The sequence below is a fragment of the Anolis carolinensis genome, chromosome 3 (genome assembly GCF_035594765.1).
Source record: "Anolis carolinensis isolate JA03-04 chromosome 3, rAnoCar3.1.pri, whole genome shotgun sequence".
In the NCBI taxonomy this organism is placed as follows: Eukaryota; Metazoa; Chordata; class Lepidosauria; order Squamata; family Dactyloidae; genus Anolis; species Anolis carolinensis.
Window position 1 is genome coordinate 129,269,559 of NC_085843.1, and position 18,933 is coordinate 129,288,491.

Sequence of the window (18,933 nt, forward strand, 5' to 3'; positions counted from 1 at the left end):
ATAAAAGTACCTTTTTTCGTTTGTTTCTGATGTCTTCGGATGTAGCTGTAGCCCCTCTGAGAGGAGAAGCCATGTTGGCATGCCTCTCAGCCAGAGCGGAAGAGGGAGGGAGGGAGAGGCATGGCCATCGATCTGCTAGCATTTTAAAAAAAATGTTGCTTCAAAAATCCCCAAAAATCAGTGGATGGGTCAAACATTATGAAACTTGATAGGCTAAGAGTACTTAATTTTTGCTTCCATTCTGGCAAATTTCATCATAATAGCTTTCAAAATGCAGGAGAAGGAAGCCTCTGAATTTTGACCATTTATAAAAGCATTGGGCTGAAGCAAACGTTTCTCCAATAGTACTATGCCCACTTACAAACTACAATTCCCAGGTGTTCCAGGCCCTCTCTCCTCTTAACATTCCCCACCCCCTTTTGTCCTCACTTAGAATCATAGTCATTGAACAGTAGAGTTGGAAGAGACCTCGTGGGCCATCCAGCCCAACCCCTTCTGCCAGGCAGGAAGATACCATCCAATCCCTCCCAACAGATGGCCATCCAGCCTCTGCTTAAAAGCCTCCAAAGAAGGAACCTCCACCACAGCCCGGGGAGAGAGTTCCACAGCTGAACAGCTCACAGTGAGGAAGTTCTTCCTAATGTTCAGATGAAATCTCCTTTCCTGTAGTTTGAAGCCATTGTTTATTTATTATTTATTTATTTCCAGAATTTATACCCCGCCCTTCTCACCCGGAGGGACTCAGGGCGGCTTACACAGTTGGCAACATTTAATGCCAAGAACATAATAATAAAACAAAAAACAGTACATATAATCAATTAAAACTATAATCCTAGTCTGCAGGGCAGCAGAAAACAAGCTTGCTCCCTCCTCTCGCTGACTTCCCCTCACATATTATACATCATGTCTCCTCTCAGCCTTCTTTTCTGCAGGCTAAACATGCCCAGTTCTTCAAGCCGCTCCTCATAGGGCTTGTTCTCCAGACCCTAGATCATTTTAGTTGCCCTCCTCTGACCATCTTGACCAAACTTTCATACAGTATGTGAATTCTTGGAAGGTATGAGAAGTTTAGAGAGAAGGAGGGAGGGAGAGGTTCGAATTTTGGACTCCAATTGTGGCTTGATTCCCCACTCAGCCACCCACTTGGGCAAGTCACACACTCTCAGCCCAGAAAAGCCAATGAAACAGGAAATAGCACTTTCAAACCAGGAACTAATTTCCTTATTCAGAGGCTGATGGCCATCTGTCAGGAATGATTTGATGGTGTACTATGATTTCTGTTCCTGGGTGATAAATGTCATTTCCTAATTGGTTCTGTCATAGAAACATGGCAAAATCTATGACACTGCCTGAACTTTGTGCAAGCGACATGGATGGAACATATTATGGTTTGGTCCACCAATTTAACAAAGTTTCAGCCACAAAAACAAAGTTTCTGAAGTAGGACAATGACTTTCAAAGTAAAGACAACCCAAGGAAACAGGAAATAAGACTTTCAAACCAGGAACAGATTTCTGCAATTATTAAAAAATGGTTTATTATAAAAGCTATGAAAATTCGCCAAAAATCAGAGGATAAGGAAAACGTTCCAAATTTTGGTGAGCTATCAGTGTTAAATGTGTTCTACCACTGTACCAAGTTTGAAGAAGATCACTAAAAAAATGAGGGCGGGAGAGTCCTGTAAAATCTCCCCTCATGCTGTTTTTTTTGCTACTGCGCATGCGCGTCCGCCATTAACGAATTACTTTTGAAACTAATGAATTTTCGTTAAATTTCGAAAAATTTTGAGGGCAAAATTCGGAAATGACATCAGAAATGAAACGCTGGCGCCCCCTACTTTTGAAACAAGTTTAGAATCAATTTTTTCATGGATTGCTCAAGCCTAATAGTTAGGGTGTGTGTGAGAGGGGGGGGGGAGAGGGGGGGCAAAAGATGAAAGCAATTAAATTGTCTACAGTTTATCGCACTGGCCATGCAGCAATTTAATTCCTATCAGATTCCACAGGAATTCCTCCAGAATAAATTCTTCCATGTAAATCTTTCCTTTTAACATTAGCTGGAATGTTGTCCATTTACACCATGGCAACATTCAACTTTTAATGTTGTGGTATGTGAAATGAAATCAAGCTGAACTTGTTGATGACAAAAGGATTTGGCTGCTCCCTCTCACCCCAATTATTGGAAAGCTTTTAAGGAGTTGTTCTGCAAATTGTGATTCTCCCATAAAGAGAATTATAATGAAGGATTGCTCTGAGACAATGTGAATTACTCTTGAGGGAAATTTAGATTTATTAATCTTCTTAGCTTGCTTATAGGGAAATTAAAATGAGTTTAGTAAAGGAAAAATGCCTTGTGGCAGTTCCCTTAAAAATCAGTAACTACTGAACTGGAAGCCCTTGCTAGAGAACACACAGGGGCACAGCCAAATACAGAATGACATTTAGATGAAATATTTGAAATTAATTTTTTGCATGGTAGGAACATACAGGCTATACTGCAATGCTATATTTGCAGTTCAGCAAATGTACAATTTAAGCAAAACACAGATGTCAGCAGCTGGTTGTCAATCAATATTTCCATATTACTTCTTGAAGCTCAATTAAGGGTCTTCTCTGTTTTAGAGATAACAAATCCCATAGACAGGAACAAAAATGCCTTTGGGAAACTTAATTCCTTACAAGGGCTGGACTCAGTGCAGAATGATCTATCTAATCGTGACTTCTTTCCAAGATGAAGACGACACATTGGTGAGCACCCTTTGGGTTCGTTCACTTAGCCAATTACAGATCCACCTAACCGTAGTTTTGTCTAGCCCACATTTTACTAGTTTGTTTGCCAGAAGGTCGTGAGGGACTTTATTGAAGGCCTTACTGAAATCTAGGTACGCTACATCCACGGCATTCCCTGTATCGACCCAACTCGTAATGCTATCGAAAAAAGAGATCAGATTAGTCTGGCATGACTTGTTTTTGGTAAATCCGTGTTGACTATTAGCAATGACTGCATTTGTTTCTAAGTGTTTGCAGACCACTTCCTTAATGAATTCTCTGTGACAGAGAATTCAAAAGGCAGCACCCTAAACTACATTTCCCAGAATTCTGCTCACTTCAGAATACTGGTACTGCCCTCATTAAAACCTCAATGTGATGGTATCTGCCTGTCTCTCTCTGGACTGGTCATGTACCAAAGGGGCTTCTTCCTTACTTGGCCATCCAGCCAGGAATTCCTCCTGCCTGCCTATCTGGACATCCCTCACTGCCCCCTTTGGGGAAAGAGCTTCAGAACCCTTTGGAGGAACTAAAACCAGCTCTTTTGGGGGAGAAGTGGTGCTCGTGTCAAAGACCAGAATCCACTCAGGAGACTTATATAATTCTTCCTAAAAGTCATGGATCAGTGTTTTGAATCTTAAGTTTTTTTCCGTGGGTGCTGCCGATGTTTCTTAATATCACATTTTAGGTATGAATTTTACGAATAGATCTTACATACATGGTACAAATGGCTTTTTGCACAGCCCTAGTATGCATATATCACAACTTTGTAGTTGATACTAGTAGTTTGAGTCATTTTGGTACATCTATTTAGTAGTGAGTTTACATCCATGTATGTGAGTCTTGACACTGGAAACCAGGGGACAATTCTATACTCCACCATGGAAACTCACTGGGTGATGTTGAGCAAGTCACACTCTTCAGCCCCACAAAAACTGAAGATAGGTATACCTTAGAGTTGCCATAATCAAACACTTGAAGGAATGCAAAAAAGCTGAATGAACGTAAAGGGAAAACTCCTGATAATCCTATGGATGCAACTCATATTTAGTTTTTTTCTAAATAAACATAGCATAAACTACATTTAGACAGCCTTTAACTTGGTTACAAATTCAAATAGGTTTACAATCTATCTGTACTAAATATAGCTATAAGTATGTCCCTAAAGTAACAGAAATCACCATTGCTGACATCAAGCTTTTTCTCATTGTATTAAATAGTCATACACATGTGAAATCAATTATATTCCTGAGTAAGCATGGACAGCAAAGCACTTGGTCCACAGAGTAATAGCAACATAGATATAGTTACTTATAAAGATTTGCATTTACAAGGTTTTAGTAGAATCTTACCTGTGCACTGTGCACAGCATAGAAAATTCCTACTTCATGTCTTGAACAAAAATGCTGCAGAAGTCTTATTGATTTCCTTTGCTACTAAGGACCTTTCCTGACAGGCCCTTTATCCCAGGATTTGATCCCAGGTTTTCTGCTTTAAACTGGATTATATGAGTCCGTACTGCCAGGTAGTCTGAGATAAACAGAAAACCTGGGATCAGATCGTGGAATAAAGGGCCTGTCAGGAAGAGCCCTACGTTTGCTGATCTAAGAATCAAGCTGCTTACAGTTCTATGTGCAAATCAAATAGATTCTCACATAAAATTCAGGGCTCAACCTTGTCTGGATCTGTTCATAAAGCAGCCATCTCAAGTAGCATATTTGGAATAACACAAAATGGGAGCATATTGTTAGTTATTTAATTTCTTGTTAGTATGCATTTTAAAACTTGTGGGAGGGGAAAAGATATTTGTGAGATTTTCTTCTTAATATGTAAACATAGTTCAACTTGCTTTAAGTAGTATACAGGTTGATTTGCATGGTAACAAGCTTCACAAAAGCAAAATAGCCTTCTGCAAGGCCAGTATATACTATCAAAAGTGAAGTCATGTTACGCAAATACTAGCCAAGCTATCAATTTACTTTTTGCACCAGTGGTTGGCAAGGATATACACTATCTAGCTGTTCTGAAAGCCAGGTTATGAGACAAAATGTGAAGCCATGCTGTCCTGGGATAAAAGAATACTGTGGTCTCGCTGTCTAGTCTATGAATTAAGGCTCACAATTTTATGGAGATTTATATTGTACCTGTTCCAGTTTTATGGGCAAAAGTTGTAATTTAAGGAGAAAGCCTATTATGGGTTACAGGCAACTCAGATCTATAAAAACAGTAGTCAGCCAAACCATAAATACAAATATGGAATAATGAAATTGAACAAAGTAAATAGGAAATGGGTAAAATGTCATAATGCCATTATAAAACATAATAGGGTTGCAGGCACAATGGACTCTTTTGTGGAGAGTAGAGAGGTACTCTACGGTATCTAATAAGGATGAACCACTGAAAATGAGTCAAAAGTCATTACAAAACTGGGGGTGCTTTCATTTCATTTGTAAAATGTTTCAAAGGTATAGTTTTTGAAGAATTTGTTACTACAATAAGAGTAACGGAATTTCTTTACTATTTCATTATAGTAATTGTACATATTATAATTGGGGAAACTTCAGGGACTTCTTTCTCCCTCATTTTTAAAACTATTGAAGTGAAACTTGCTACAATGGTAGAAAACATTTTCCACTGTTAGCCCACAACATTTCAGAACTCTTCACTTATCTATGAATTTTTGGGGAATTTTCAAAGATTTTATAAACAACATTTAAAAACTACAAGAGCTATCTACTTGAATTTTATATACAATGCACGAGAAAACTAGGGCATCAATCCCCATTCACACATCTACAGATTTTGGAGATTTTTAAAAGTTTAGACATAAACAATTTACCCTCCCCCCCCCAAAAAAAAAAGAAGAAGAAGAAGGTGTCAACAGCAATTGCATTGAATGTCTGTCGGTCTTTATGACACACAAGCACATAACTTCAATATTGCACAGATTTAAACTATTAGTTATTTACTTTAGTCCTCTATACAAATTCAATAATTTTATTTATTATTATTAGACTGACTCTGAATGGCTGGTGCCATTGGGGCTTTCAGGTGCTGAGCACTGAATTCTGGGAAATGTAGTTTACGGCAGGGCTTTTTGCTTTCCCTGCCACAGGGGAGCTTGCCTTCCCAAACTACATTTCTAAAAATGCTGATTCAGTCTCTTGCCAATTAGCTTTGCTAGTCCCACCTCCTTATGGCGATCGGGCCAAAAAAAAAAGATTGGTTTTAAAAACACTTTATGTTCTCCTGCCTTTAAAAAAGTTGCTTAATGCTTACACTAAAAATTAAACTGACCTTGGGAGGCATATAAATATTACAGAATCATAACAAAAATGATTGGTGAGTGTTACAATTCTTAAATTCCCCTCCACCTTTCCTGCATGTTTCTAATATAGATTTGTATACACCAAATTTAATGAATTCCATATGAAATACTAATTAAAAACAAAATTATGCACACCCCTAGTATCTAAGATAGATGTTAGTTATGCATGTTAGATTTTTGGAAAGCAGTTTCAAAGAAAGTTGTTTTGGATAGACTAACCTCACATTTACCTCTCTTTGATTTAATCTCTCTATATAAAAGAGTGATGGCATCAGGGCAGCGGACAAAACAACAAAACTACAGGCCCCCCCCAACCTCGAAATTTGACAACACAACCCATCATTCACGGCTCTAGGTTGATACAACAAAAAGAAAAGAAAAATTAAGTCCTAATTACAGGGAGAGGAATAATAGTTTTTATCCAATTGCTGCCAGTTTGAAGGCTAAGCTCCGCCCACTTGGTCTCCTAGCAACCTACTCAGCCCAGGGGACAGGCACAGTTAGGCCTCACTTAGGCCTCTTCCACAAATTATCAGATTTTAACTGGATTATATGGCAGTGTAGACTCAAGGCCCTTCCACCCAGCTATATAACCCATTTAGAATCTTATATTATCTGCTTTGAACTGGATTATCTTGACTCCACACTGCCATATAATCCACTTTAGTGTGCATACTAAACATAAAGACAACCATACAACAGACATTCAATACTACCACTACCTCAACAATTTCTCACCAACACCACCATACTTCGCCACAGCAACGTGTGGCCGGGAACAGCTAGTATAATATAGCCTTTGAATAGTTTATTCAGTATATTCCATTTGATGAATCTTATGCTTAAGTAAAATTAAAAAGGAGATTTATGTATTTTCATTATAAGGAATTTATCCCTTTTGAAATATTGACAAAGTGGAAAAATAAGAAGGATTTTCATATATTCTCCAACAGTTCAATTGCAAATAGAGGCTATTTGAACAATAATACTTTTTTTAAAATGTAAAAAATATATGGGAATTTTTGAGAAATTTTTATGCAAATTATCCTGGACTGTAGGGAATCTTTGCAGTTTGGGACTTATTATGGTAAAAATTGATATGTGGACATTTTCCACATAGAACAATATTTGTGCTCAGAAATTAATATTTCTGCATGGAAATACTAATTATCATGCAGGAAATGTTGACTTCTGCATAAAAAACCCCTACATTCAATTTTTGTCCAGAATGTCCCAAATTGTGATCAGCATTCAAAAACTGAATATTTTTGGAAAACTTTCTTGCAGTCAGAAAATAAAGTTGCTCATCACTACCTTTGAGAAGAAATGTAGACAGAAGTGCAAATTGTTTTGGAAATTTCACAGGTGTTGAAAATACTATGTAAAAAGTATTTGGAAAAAAGTAGGAAAATCTTTCTCAAGTATTAGGAAACCCTGATGAAGACATTTCTATATTAACAGAAATCTTCACAGTTTAGTACTTATTCTGTACAAAGCTGGCACATAAGTGAATATTTGGATATAAAAAAGATTTTCTCCACAAAAAATGCTCTTCCCTACACAGAAAATTCTATTTTCATATATAATTCCACAATTTTCCACTCGTTCCTTTGAGAACAAAATTCGAAAATAATATCTGCTGTTGGACTCCAACTCTCAGCAGCCCAAGTCAGCATCTAGTTATAATTTTCTTTCTAAACTGTAAGGTCAGGGACATCCCCACTATTCAGCTGAATGAAAAATCTACATACAATACAATACAATACAATCAAAATGGGAAAAGGAAGATTCTATAGAATAAGTTCACATTTGTTTCACATTTGGCTTGCCAAGTGCTTTTAAACCAGTCTGTCTTCTGCAAATATAGTGGGAATCTCTATCTAACCAGTACAAAAGTACAATTCAGCCAGTAACCTCTTTAATTTTTGCAGCTGAATTAGAAATTGTACACCTTCTTCTCTTACTATTGGCATCATCTCTGAAAAGAGCTGAACAATCTATCCTTTTCCCAAATCAAAAATACAGTGACACTGAGTAATTCTATGATTTAACTACTCAAGAGTCTAGTGCCAAACATTAATTTTCCTCATTTTTATGTAAGATACATGCTAGCACAAAACATGTGGAATCAAAATCTATATACATACAATATCTGATCAATCTGAACTATTTTTATACGAGAAAGAATGTAAAATTTATCAAAGAAAGGAAAAATAAAATAAGAGAATTGTGATTAATAAACACTATGATAGAAAGAAGAGGAAAGTAGAAAACACACAGCTGTGTTCAAACCCCTCTGGGTTTCTCTTTTTAAAAGATCCTGGGGTGGGATGGGGGAGGTCACCCTGGCAATAAATAAATCAGCTTGTTTCTGATCTCACCTTAATTTATTTATATGGGAACTTGAATATTTTTTCTGCTTTCTGTTACTGCTTTCTGAGTAAGTATAATATATTTATGTTGTCTGGTTAACGTGTAGTGTTGAAATGTCATGGAATTAACTAGATAATGCAACTATGCCTTGGCTTCCTAGGCAATATTTTAAGTCTGGAATCTAGATTTAATACAATTAGAGCCTCACACTTTTCAGTAGCCTGAGTATGCCTGAACAGTATGCAGCACATATAAACCTCATATAAACCTGATGCCTTTATTCTTTTACATTATTATTCCCTCTTCCTTTGGAGGCATACATATGATCAAAGAGTAGAACATTTCTAAAATGCCTATACTGGTCCAAGGGTTTTATAACTGGTAATTAAAACTCAGAATCACACTGAGTTGGCTCCTGGATGCCTTTACAACATTGCAGGTTACACTGGTTTAAATCTCTTTTACGTAGTCTCATATCAGTAAAACTCTGATAATGTTTCAGAGTTTGCTTGAAACTCCAAAATATTCCCACAGCTTTGGGACAGTTTGAGCAGCAAGATCAGATTTGATTTGGATGGGTCCACTGTCCTCATGAAACACTTACTGCCACCCTTTTCCACTGCACTCATCTGCACAGAGGAACGTGAATATAATGTGTCTGTCTTCAGCACTCTTGATGGCTGCAAAGCCCGTGAGTTCATGACCATCATGTTCCGACATCAGCTGAGATGCCTGTAAAATACATCCATGAATAAGATGAGCAGGGTGATCCCATCCTTCGTCAGCAAAGATCTCTGCAGCTAGCTGGGAGCAACAATAGTGACACAGATGGTAAGGTGACAGGTATGATATGGTTTCAGCCTAGCTGGACCATGTAAACTCCTGTTGCTGCCACTAGTTTAGGAAGGTGTATGTTGCTACCTCAGGGGCCAATCCAGAGGATTTTTGTTCTTAATTCACCCTGTCTTTATCAACCAGTATAGAAACAGCAAAAATACACACTATTAGTTGCAGTAGAAAAAGGAAGGAAAGTGTAATAAGCAATGGATAAAAACAAAAGGAGTAACTTGTAACTTTGGTTTCATTTTAATTAGAAGGAAAAAACAAACTAAGAAGGGACTATAAGGCAATTAAATCTGGGATATACAGGGTGTTTGAAAAAGAACTCCCTATTCACCATTTAATTTAAATGGTGAATAGGGAGTTCTTTTTCAAACACCCTGTATATTGGTTCTTTGAGGCTTATTATTTGCCAATATGAATTTTTTAATCTTTAGGTGATATAAAACAGTAGTATATTTTCAAATTCTGGTGAGCATTTTAATATATTGCTTTAGGAAAATGTGAACTGAAAAGTGTACAGCAGGAAATTTGTACACTTCAAATATCTTCATTAATTGAATTTACAGAAAGCATATGGAAAAACACTGGGTTACTAGCTTGATAAACTTAGTGATAGTTGAATAGGCAGGTCTCTCCATCTCTAGATAGAGTGAAAAGTACAACTTTGCTTTAAAAACAGAACTCCAGACTAATGTCCTTCTTTTCCCTTTAATGTGTTGAAACAAAAATTCTCCACTTCATTAAATGGAAGCTGGAAGATAACAGAATTTTGTTAACTCACACCATATGGTGAAGGTCAAAGGAGTGATTAGTAACACTGATGGAGTAGAACTATGTTCTTTATAGTGGTATTTTAAAAATGTGTAAGATCGATAGATAATAAATTAACCACATATTTTAAAAATGAATTTATCCAACTTGTGTTCTGTAAATCTATTGGTAGTAACACACACTTAACTTTCACTTATCCATTTAACAGTGGTTCTAAACTTGCATGTAGTTCAGTGTGGGGTTCGCATCATCCTGTGTGCATTCACACAACATATACTGACCGATATGAGTTATTATGGGCTAAGCAACTAAATACAGCTGCACCCTGGGTTAAAAAAAAAACACTGGGTGAAGTCCAGATCCTGCTCCAAGATTCAGAATTTCCCCTGTATTGGAGCAATGAAGACATTGTTCCTGGATTCCTATGTGGAATCCTGGATCATTGTCTCCACAGCTAAAAAAATCTATGTAAATAAATAAATAAATAAATAAGATCAGTCATTTAAAAAACTTAAGTAACAATATCAAACAAGCATCTATAGAAAACACTGTAAAATTCAACAGTTAAAAGCAGGATGCATGGAGAATAAAACAGAACTTGCAAAATATAACCGGTAAAAAGCCAATATAAAATATCAGTCATGTTAAAAACTAAATAAAAGCATCCCCAGCACAGTCGACTGCAATTTCCGCAATCAGTCTTGCCCTGATTTTATTTGCTGCCAAGGTAAAGAGAGAGAGACCTTATACGTGATTGTGGAGTTGGTATCAGATAAAAGGTAGATCTTTTCTGCAACTGTGTTTGATTGTAGGCACCACAGAATAGGCTCTAATAATTTATTTCTTGGTGCAGAGTATAGGGAGCAGGTGAACAAATAGTGGGGCTGGTTTTTAATTTCTGAGGCCCTGCATACGCATATCTGGTTAGCCAAAGGAGTGCCCGAGTATCTACCATCCAGCACTGCTGAGGGCATGCTTTGGAATCGTAGGGCTGTAAAAGCTTGTCTCAGATTTGGGAATGTAAGGTTGGATAGATACATAGCTCTTTCATGGACGAGTTTGTATAATTTGTACCATGTCAAGAATTTGGAGCTCTTAATAGCCTGTCTGTCCATTTGAATACCTTGATTATAAATGTTTTCATACAGCTTCTCTCTTGAGTTCAGGATTGAAGACTCATGAGACAGGGTAGGGCATACTTTCAGCCGTTTCTGATGTTTTGAGCTCCAAACTTTACATTCTGGTAGATGTTCAAAGCATAGCTGTGGGAAAACCCTAGCTGAGGAATCCTTTATGATTCTCCAGTAGTTGTATAGGGAGAAGTGAACACGGGATCTTATGGAGAGTAGACCAACCTCTGCTCTGACCAAGGTTGCTGGAGTACCAGGTGGGAGTCTCAGCAGTTTCTTAAGGAATGTATTCTGGATGGCCTCTAATTCTGGTATCTATGAATCGTCCCATCCCCAGACTGGGGCGCCGTACAGAATATAGGCAATAACTTTGCTCTGGAATATTTTCAAAGCTGGGGCAACCAGATGGCCCCCTGCTGTGTTATAAAATCTGAGGATTCCTCCAATAGATTTTAGTGCCACTTCTCTGCTATGTTCTATATGGAGTTTCCATGATAGAGTTTCTGAAAAATGTACACCCAGGTACTTAAATTCTCTGCATTGTTCAATCTGATGGCCACCAATGGACCATCTGAACTGTGAGTGTCTTTTTCCATCACCTTTGTTTTATTATAATTGATGCTCAGCTTTTCTTTGGAGCAGTATATGCCCAGTTTAGTAAGCAGCCTTTTTAGACCTATTTGGGTGAATGAGACTAACACCATATCATCTGCATATAAAAGGGCAGAAATCTTCAACTGCTAAGGCTACTTGCTTCCACTGTTCAATGGCATATATGTTTTTTCCTGCTTTATAAGAGCCTTATAAGATACCCTCATTGAAGCTAGGGTAACAGCTGTAGTGTTGTCTTTATTTCTAAGGGTCTATCTAGAGTAGTCCATCAGTGCCTTCCTGTGCACATTTTAAATAAAATGCATTAAAGGTTTTCTATGCAAAAAGTGCATAAACATGCACACATTTCTGTGTACAAAGAGGAAAGAAAGGTCTTAAAATTTGATATAGAACATCCATAGGACAACATAACTCATATGCATGTATAAACAATAGGCTTGAGCGATCCACGAAAAATTTGATTCTAAACTCGTTTCAAAACTAGAGGGGGGCAGCATTTCGTTTCTGAAGGCATTTCTGAATTTTGCCCTCAAAAAAATTCGAAATTAACGAAAATTCGTTATCTTCAAAATTAATTCGTTAATGGCGGACGCGCATGCGCAGTGGCCCAAAAACAGCCCCGGGGGGGAGTTCGGGGGCTCTCCTGCTCTCATTTTTTCAGCTATACTGATCAAATTTGGTACAGTGGGAGAACACAATCCACCCTGCTTGTTCGCTAAATTGCAGAGCGTTTGCCCTTTCCTAAGATTTATTGCGCAATTTTATAGTTAATATAGAAAAACTTTACCAATTGCAAAAAATCTGTTCCTGCTTTTGAATTGTTATTTCCTGTTCATTCAATAGGGGTTCCATCACTGTGAAAGTCCTTCTTCTACTTGTGTAACATTGTTTCAGTGCCCGTAAATCTGTCAAAATTTTAGGGCATTGGGGGCCATTGGCCAAGAGACACATTTTGCTGCCTGCCACTATGCGCAATGACTTTCCCCAGGCATCCATATTGGAGGCCATTATACCCCAGTGGTCAAGCCCCTCCCCCTCCCAAGAAATGTAAGATTTCTGCGACGTTGGTTTGATTTATTGCCTGATGGCAAAATGGGGGCTTGGATCCCACTCCCCTGGGGAGCCGTCCACCGTGGCCCGTCTCCCACCCCTGCCCCTTTCCCCAAAGCAGCAGGGCGTGGGCTTAAACTGCGGAAATAGACATGGGGGCATGGATACCACACCCCTGCCCCTTTCCCTAAAGCAGTAGGGCGGGGGCTCAGCTGCTGAGATACACATGAGGGTTAGGATCCATTAAAAGCACTGGCAGGGGTAGTGGGAAAAATTGGATCAAAAAGTATGAAGAAATCAACGTGGTGATCCGAACCGCAATGTCCAAGATGGAGAAAAAAGAAGAAAGAAAAAATCCCCATGGGGATCCGAACCCCTATGTCTATCTCAGCATCAAAGACCCCATCCTGCACCGGCGACAGTTGGCCGGCATGCATCCCGTACAGAGAGAGAGAGAAAAAAAACCAGAGGACCCCGTCCCAAAGGAGGGATCTGTGCAAAATTGCCCAAAGGGGTGCGGAACGACAGCCGCGAGAGAAGAGAGATGCGGTGCAACGTGGGAAACACGACCACATAGGCCGACAGGCAGCAAAATCAAAAGAAAAGAAAAGAAAGAAAAAGCCACAGCCGGCAAGTCCCACACATTGAAATAGGCCAGCCACAGTTGGCCGGCATGCTTCCCAGAGAGGAAGAAAGAGTGGCCGCCCCAAAGGAGGCTTCTGTGCAAAATCGCACAAAGGGGTAAAGAACGACAGCCGCAAGAGAAGAGAGATGTGGTGCATCGTGGGAAACACGACCACGTAGGCCGACAGGCAGCAAAATCAAAAGAAAAGAAAAGAAAGAAAAAGCCACAGCCGGCAAGTCCCACACATTGAAATAGGCCGGCCACAGTTGGCCGGCATGCATCCCAGAGAGGAAGAAAGAGTGTCCGCCCCAAAGGAGGCTTCTATGCAAAATCGCCCAAAGGGGTAAAGAACGACAGCCGCGAGAGAAGAGAGATGCGTTGCAATGTGGGAAACACGACCACGTAGGCCGACAGGCAGCAAAATCAAAAGAAAGGAAAAGGAAGAAAAAGCCACAGGCGGCAAGTCCCACACATTGAAATAGGCCGGCCACAGTTGGCCGGCATGCTTCCCAGACAGGAAGAAAGAGTGGCCGCCCCAAAGGAGGCTTCTGTGCAAAATCGCACAAAAGGGTAAAGAACGACAGCCGCGAGAGAAGAGAGATGCGGTGCATCGTGGGAAACACGACCACGTAGGCCGACAGGCAGCAAAAACCAAAGAAAAGAAAGAAAAAGCCACAGCCGGCAAGTCCCACACGTTAAGATAGGCCGGCCACAGTTGGCCGGCATGCATCCCAGAGAGGAAGAAAGAGTGGCCGCCCCAAAGGAGGCTTCTGTGCAAAATCGCCCAAAGGGGTAAAGAACGACAGCCGCGAGAGAAGAGAGATGCATTGCAACGTGGGAAACACGACCACGTAGGCCGACAGGCAGCAAAATCAAAAGAAAAGAAAAGGAAGAAAAAGCCACAGGCGGCAAGTCCCACACATTGAAATAGGCCGGCCACAGTTGGCCGGCATGCTTCCCAGACAGGAAGAAAGAGTGGCCGCCCCAAAGGAGGCTCCTGTGCAAAATCGCACAAAGGGGTAAAGAACGACAGCCGTGAGAGAAGAGAGATGCGGTGCAACGTGGGAAACACGACCACGAAGGCCGACAGGCAGCAAAAACAAAAGAAAAGAAAGAAAAAGCCACAGCCGAAAAGGCCCACACTTTAAAATAGGCCGCCCACAGTTGGCCGGCACGCATCCCAGAGAGGAAAAAAGAGTGTCCGCCCCAAAGGAGGCATCTGTGCTAAATCGCCCAAAGGAGTGCGGAAAGACAGCCACGAGAGAAGAGGGATGCGGTGCATCGTGGGAAACACGACCACGTAGGCCGACAGGCAGCAAAAACCAAAGAAAAGAAAGAAAAAGCCACAGCCGAAAAGGCCCACACATTGAAATAGGCCGGCCACAGTTGGCCGGCATGCTTCCCAGACAGGAAGAAAGAGTGGCTGCCCCAAAGGAGGCTCCTGTGCAAAATCGCACAAAGGGGTGCGGAAAGACAGCCGCGAGAGAAGAGAGATGCGGTGCAACGTGGGAAACACGACCACGAAGGCCGACAGGCAGCAAAAACAAAAGAAAAGAAAGAAAAAGCCACAGCCGAAAAGGCCCACACTTTAAAATAGGCCGCCCACAGTTGGCCGGCACGCATCCCAGAGAGGAAAAAGGAGTGTCCGCCCCAAAGGAGGCATCTGTGCTAAATCGCCCAAAGGAGTGCGGAAAGACAGCCGCGAGAGAAGAGGGATGCGGTGCATCGTGGGAAACACGACCACGTAGGCCGACAGGCAGCAAAAACCAAAGAAAAGAAAGAAAAAGCCACAGCCGAAAAGGCCCACACATTAAAATACTAGGCCGGCCACAGTTGGCCGGCACGCATCCCAGAGACAGAGAGAGAAGAAAAAAACCAGGAAATGTGGGCCCAAGCCCCTCAGACCCGGGGGGCCGGCCACCGTTGGCCGGCCCCACGCCCACACCCCACAACCCACGGGGAAGGGCATGTTTTCTTTCCGTCTGCTTTCGAAATGTGGGCCCAAGCCCCTCAGACCCGGGGGGCCGGCCACCGTTGGCCGGCCCCACGCCCACACCCCACAACCCACGGGGAAGGGCATGTTTTCTTTCCGTCTGCTTTTGAAATGTGGACCCAATCCCCTCAGACCAGGGGTGCCAGCCACCGTTGGCCGGCCCCACGCACACACCACAGAACCCACATGGGGAAGGGCATGCTTTCTTTACATCTGCTTTTGATATGTGGGCCCAATCCCCTTAGACCAGGGGGGCCAGCCACCGTTGGCTGGCCCCACGCCCACTCCCCACAACCCATGACACAAAGACACACTCCATGACAGCAAACCGTCAAGCCTCTGGAAAAATCAAGCCATTTTTGTAGTCAATGATTCCATTATATCGTGATATTTTGCAGCCAAATTCATAAATTAAGCAATAACAACATAACATTACTGCATATTGAACGACTTCTTCTGACACATTGGTTGTATAACATGAATTTTTGGTGCTTTATTAGGAAAATCATAACCTCATATGATGTGTAATACGCTTTTCTTCAACAAGTCCAATCCAAGATATTTCCTTATTTAAGCTTAGGTAGGCCCGTTCAGCTTTGATCAGTGAGACTCTTCTGTATTCAAGGAAATGTTGGGTCAATAAGACATAAAATAAAACTGAAGTCACAGTCAGCATACAGCATTACCAGCTTAAAAAACAGTGGTGTAAAAACACGGCTCTGGTCCGAGGGCTGAATACTTCACAGAGAGGAGGTAGTTTGACAGTTAAAAAACAATACAGTGCGAAATACTATTGGCCTGGCAACCAATTCTTCAATAGGCTACGAACGACCACACAGACCTCTAAGGCTTTTTGGAAGAGGAAGGTTTTAAGGCTCTGATGTTAGGTTCATGTTTCCATGGAGTTGCACTTCAGGGAAGACTTGTGTGTATTTCTGGTGTTATTAAAGTTCTCCAGCAGATGAGCTGGATAGAGGGAAATGACTTCTGTTGGTATACAGTTAAAGTAAAGTTGAGGAAGTACAATTATGAAAGATATTGTGTGTAATCGAGTAGTAATGAATCCAAAGTAGAAACAAAGCACAAATGTTGATTCAAAAGGAAACATGAAGACATAAGTAATTGTTTTTATTAGCAAAACAGAGTTTCTGAGTGGATTGATTCTCTACTTATGAGTCTGCGGAAGATTATCATCACATACTGTCGACTACACCCGCTCAAGGCAATGGTACAGTGAAAGAAGACAATTTTGAGAAGTGGTAAAGGCCAAGGTGTCCCACTTTTTTCAGTGATTCCACCATCTTCTATCATTATACCCACAGGCCAGCAAAAAACAGTTCCCACAAGATGGAACCTGCGCCCACACTTCGAAAGCAGCCGCAAAGGCACACGCCGTGACGGGCAAACGGCACCATCCGCGTGCGCGGCCAGAGGGCGAGGGGAACCAAAGGCGGGCGTTCCGCAGCAACAGCGTCAATCACAGCCTTTCAGGGTGATGGGACACATTTTGAGAAATGCTGGCAAAATCGTAGGTGTCCCACATTCTTCGGTGATTGCACCCTCTTCTATCGTTATACCAACAAGCCAGCAAAAAGCAGTTCCCACTCGGCGTAACCTGCGCCCACACATCGAAAGCAGCCGCAAAGGCACACGCCCTGAAGGGGGAACGGCACCCTCCGCGTGCGCGGCCAAAGGGCGAGGGGACCCAAAAGCGGCCGTTCAATGTCCACAGCGTAGACCACGGCATATAAAGGAGATGGGACACTAGACAACCATTTGGAGAAATGCTGGCAAAGGCGGAGGTGTCCCACTGTCTTTGATGATTCCACCCTCTTAGTTATACCAACAAGCCAGCAAGAAGCAGTTCCCACTCGACGTAACCTGCGCCCACACATCGAAAGCAGCCGCAAAGGCACACGCCCTGACGGGCAAAAGGCACCCTCCGCGTAAGCGGGCAGAGGGCTAGGGGACCCAAAGGCGGCCGTCCCGCGGCCACTGCGTCGACCACACCCGCTCAAGCCGATGGGACAGTGAAAGATGAAAATTTAGAGAAGTGCTGGCCAAGGTCGAGGTGTAGTAATCCCTGCGGCAAAACACATCCTCAAAGGTTCAGATGGACAGATATCTCTGTAAAGTGAGAGTCTGGCGTATTCCTTCACCTAAAATGATTATCCGAAGTATCCACATCAAATATAACAGTGCTCTTTCTGTACAGGAACTGCGAGGATCTGGAGAAGACCAAAAAGTCATGGCTCATGAGGGAAATATTTTTTGACCAAAAAAAAGAAAAATAGAGAATTGAATGAAATCCGTACTGAACCCAAAGAGGAAGCATTTCCTACCTTGGCTTTTATGGACTAATTTCCCACAGAATATCCTTCTACCTCTACAGAATCAGTATTACAGGAGAGAAAACGTTTTGTAACTTCAGACTACAGAGATGGGCCAAAAGTAACTATATTAAGTTCAACAGGGACAAATGAAAGATACTTCACTTCGGAAGAAATAATGGAAATCCAAGCGACTGATTTTTGGATGCCTGGCTTGACAGCAGTGTGTGAGAAAAACATCTGGGAGTCCTCGTGGACAACAAGATAACAATTAGCCTACTATGGGTTGCGGCAGATCAAATATCCAATGGGCTTTAGGCCTGCATCAATAGGGGAATAGCGTCTAGATCCAGGGCAGTCATGCTCCCCCTCTACTCTGCCTTGGTCAGACCACACCTGGAATACTGTGTCCAACTTTGGGCACCGCAGATAAATGGAGATGCGGACAAGCTTGAAAGCGTCAAGAGGAGTGCGACTAAAATGAATAAGGGTCTGGAGAACAAGCAGTATGAGGAGAGGCTTTAAGAGCTGGGCATGTTTAGCATGCAGAAGAGAAGGCTGATAGGAGACATGATAGCCATGTACAAATATGTGAGGGGAAGTCATAGGGAGGAGGGAGCAAGCTTATTTTCTGCTGCCCTGAAGACAACGGGACGGAGCAGTGGCTTCAAACAGGAAAGGAGATTCCACCTGAACATCAGGAAGAACTTCCTCACTGTGATGGCTGTTCGGCAGTGGAACTGTCTCCCCCGGACTGTGTTGGAGGCTCCTTCTTTTGAAGCTTTTAAGCATAGGCTCGATGGCCATCTGTCGGGGATGCTTTGAATGAAACTTCCTGCGTCTTAGTTGGGGGAGAACTCGATGGCCCATGAGTTCTATTCCAACTCTACTTTTCTATGATTCCATGATTCAATGATTCGGGAAACGGCCCCTTGAGATTGATGAACCCAAAAACGACAGTGGGCAACGGTGAGTGATGATAAAGACGAGAAAGGAAGGGAAAAGAGAGAGGAAAGCATTGTAGGATAGAGGAGAGAGTTGTTGGACAGAGTCCAAAGGGGCAACCCCCCCCCCCCCCGGCCACCAACAAAATTAGCCAAAGTTACTCTG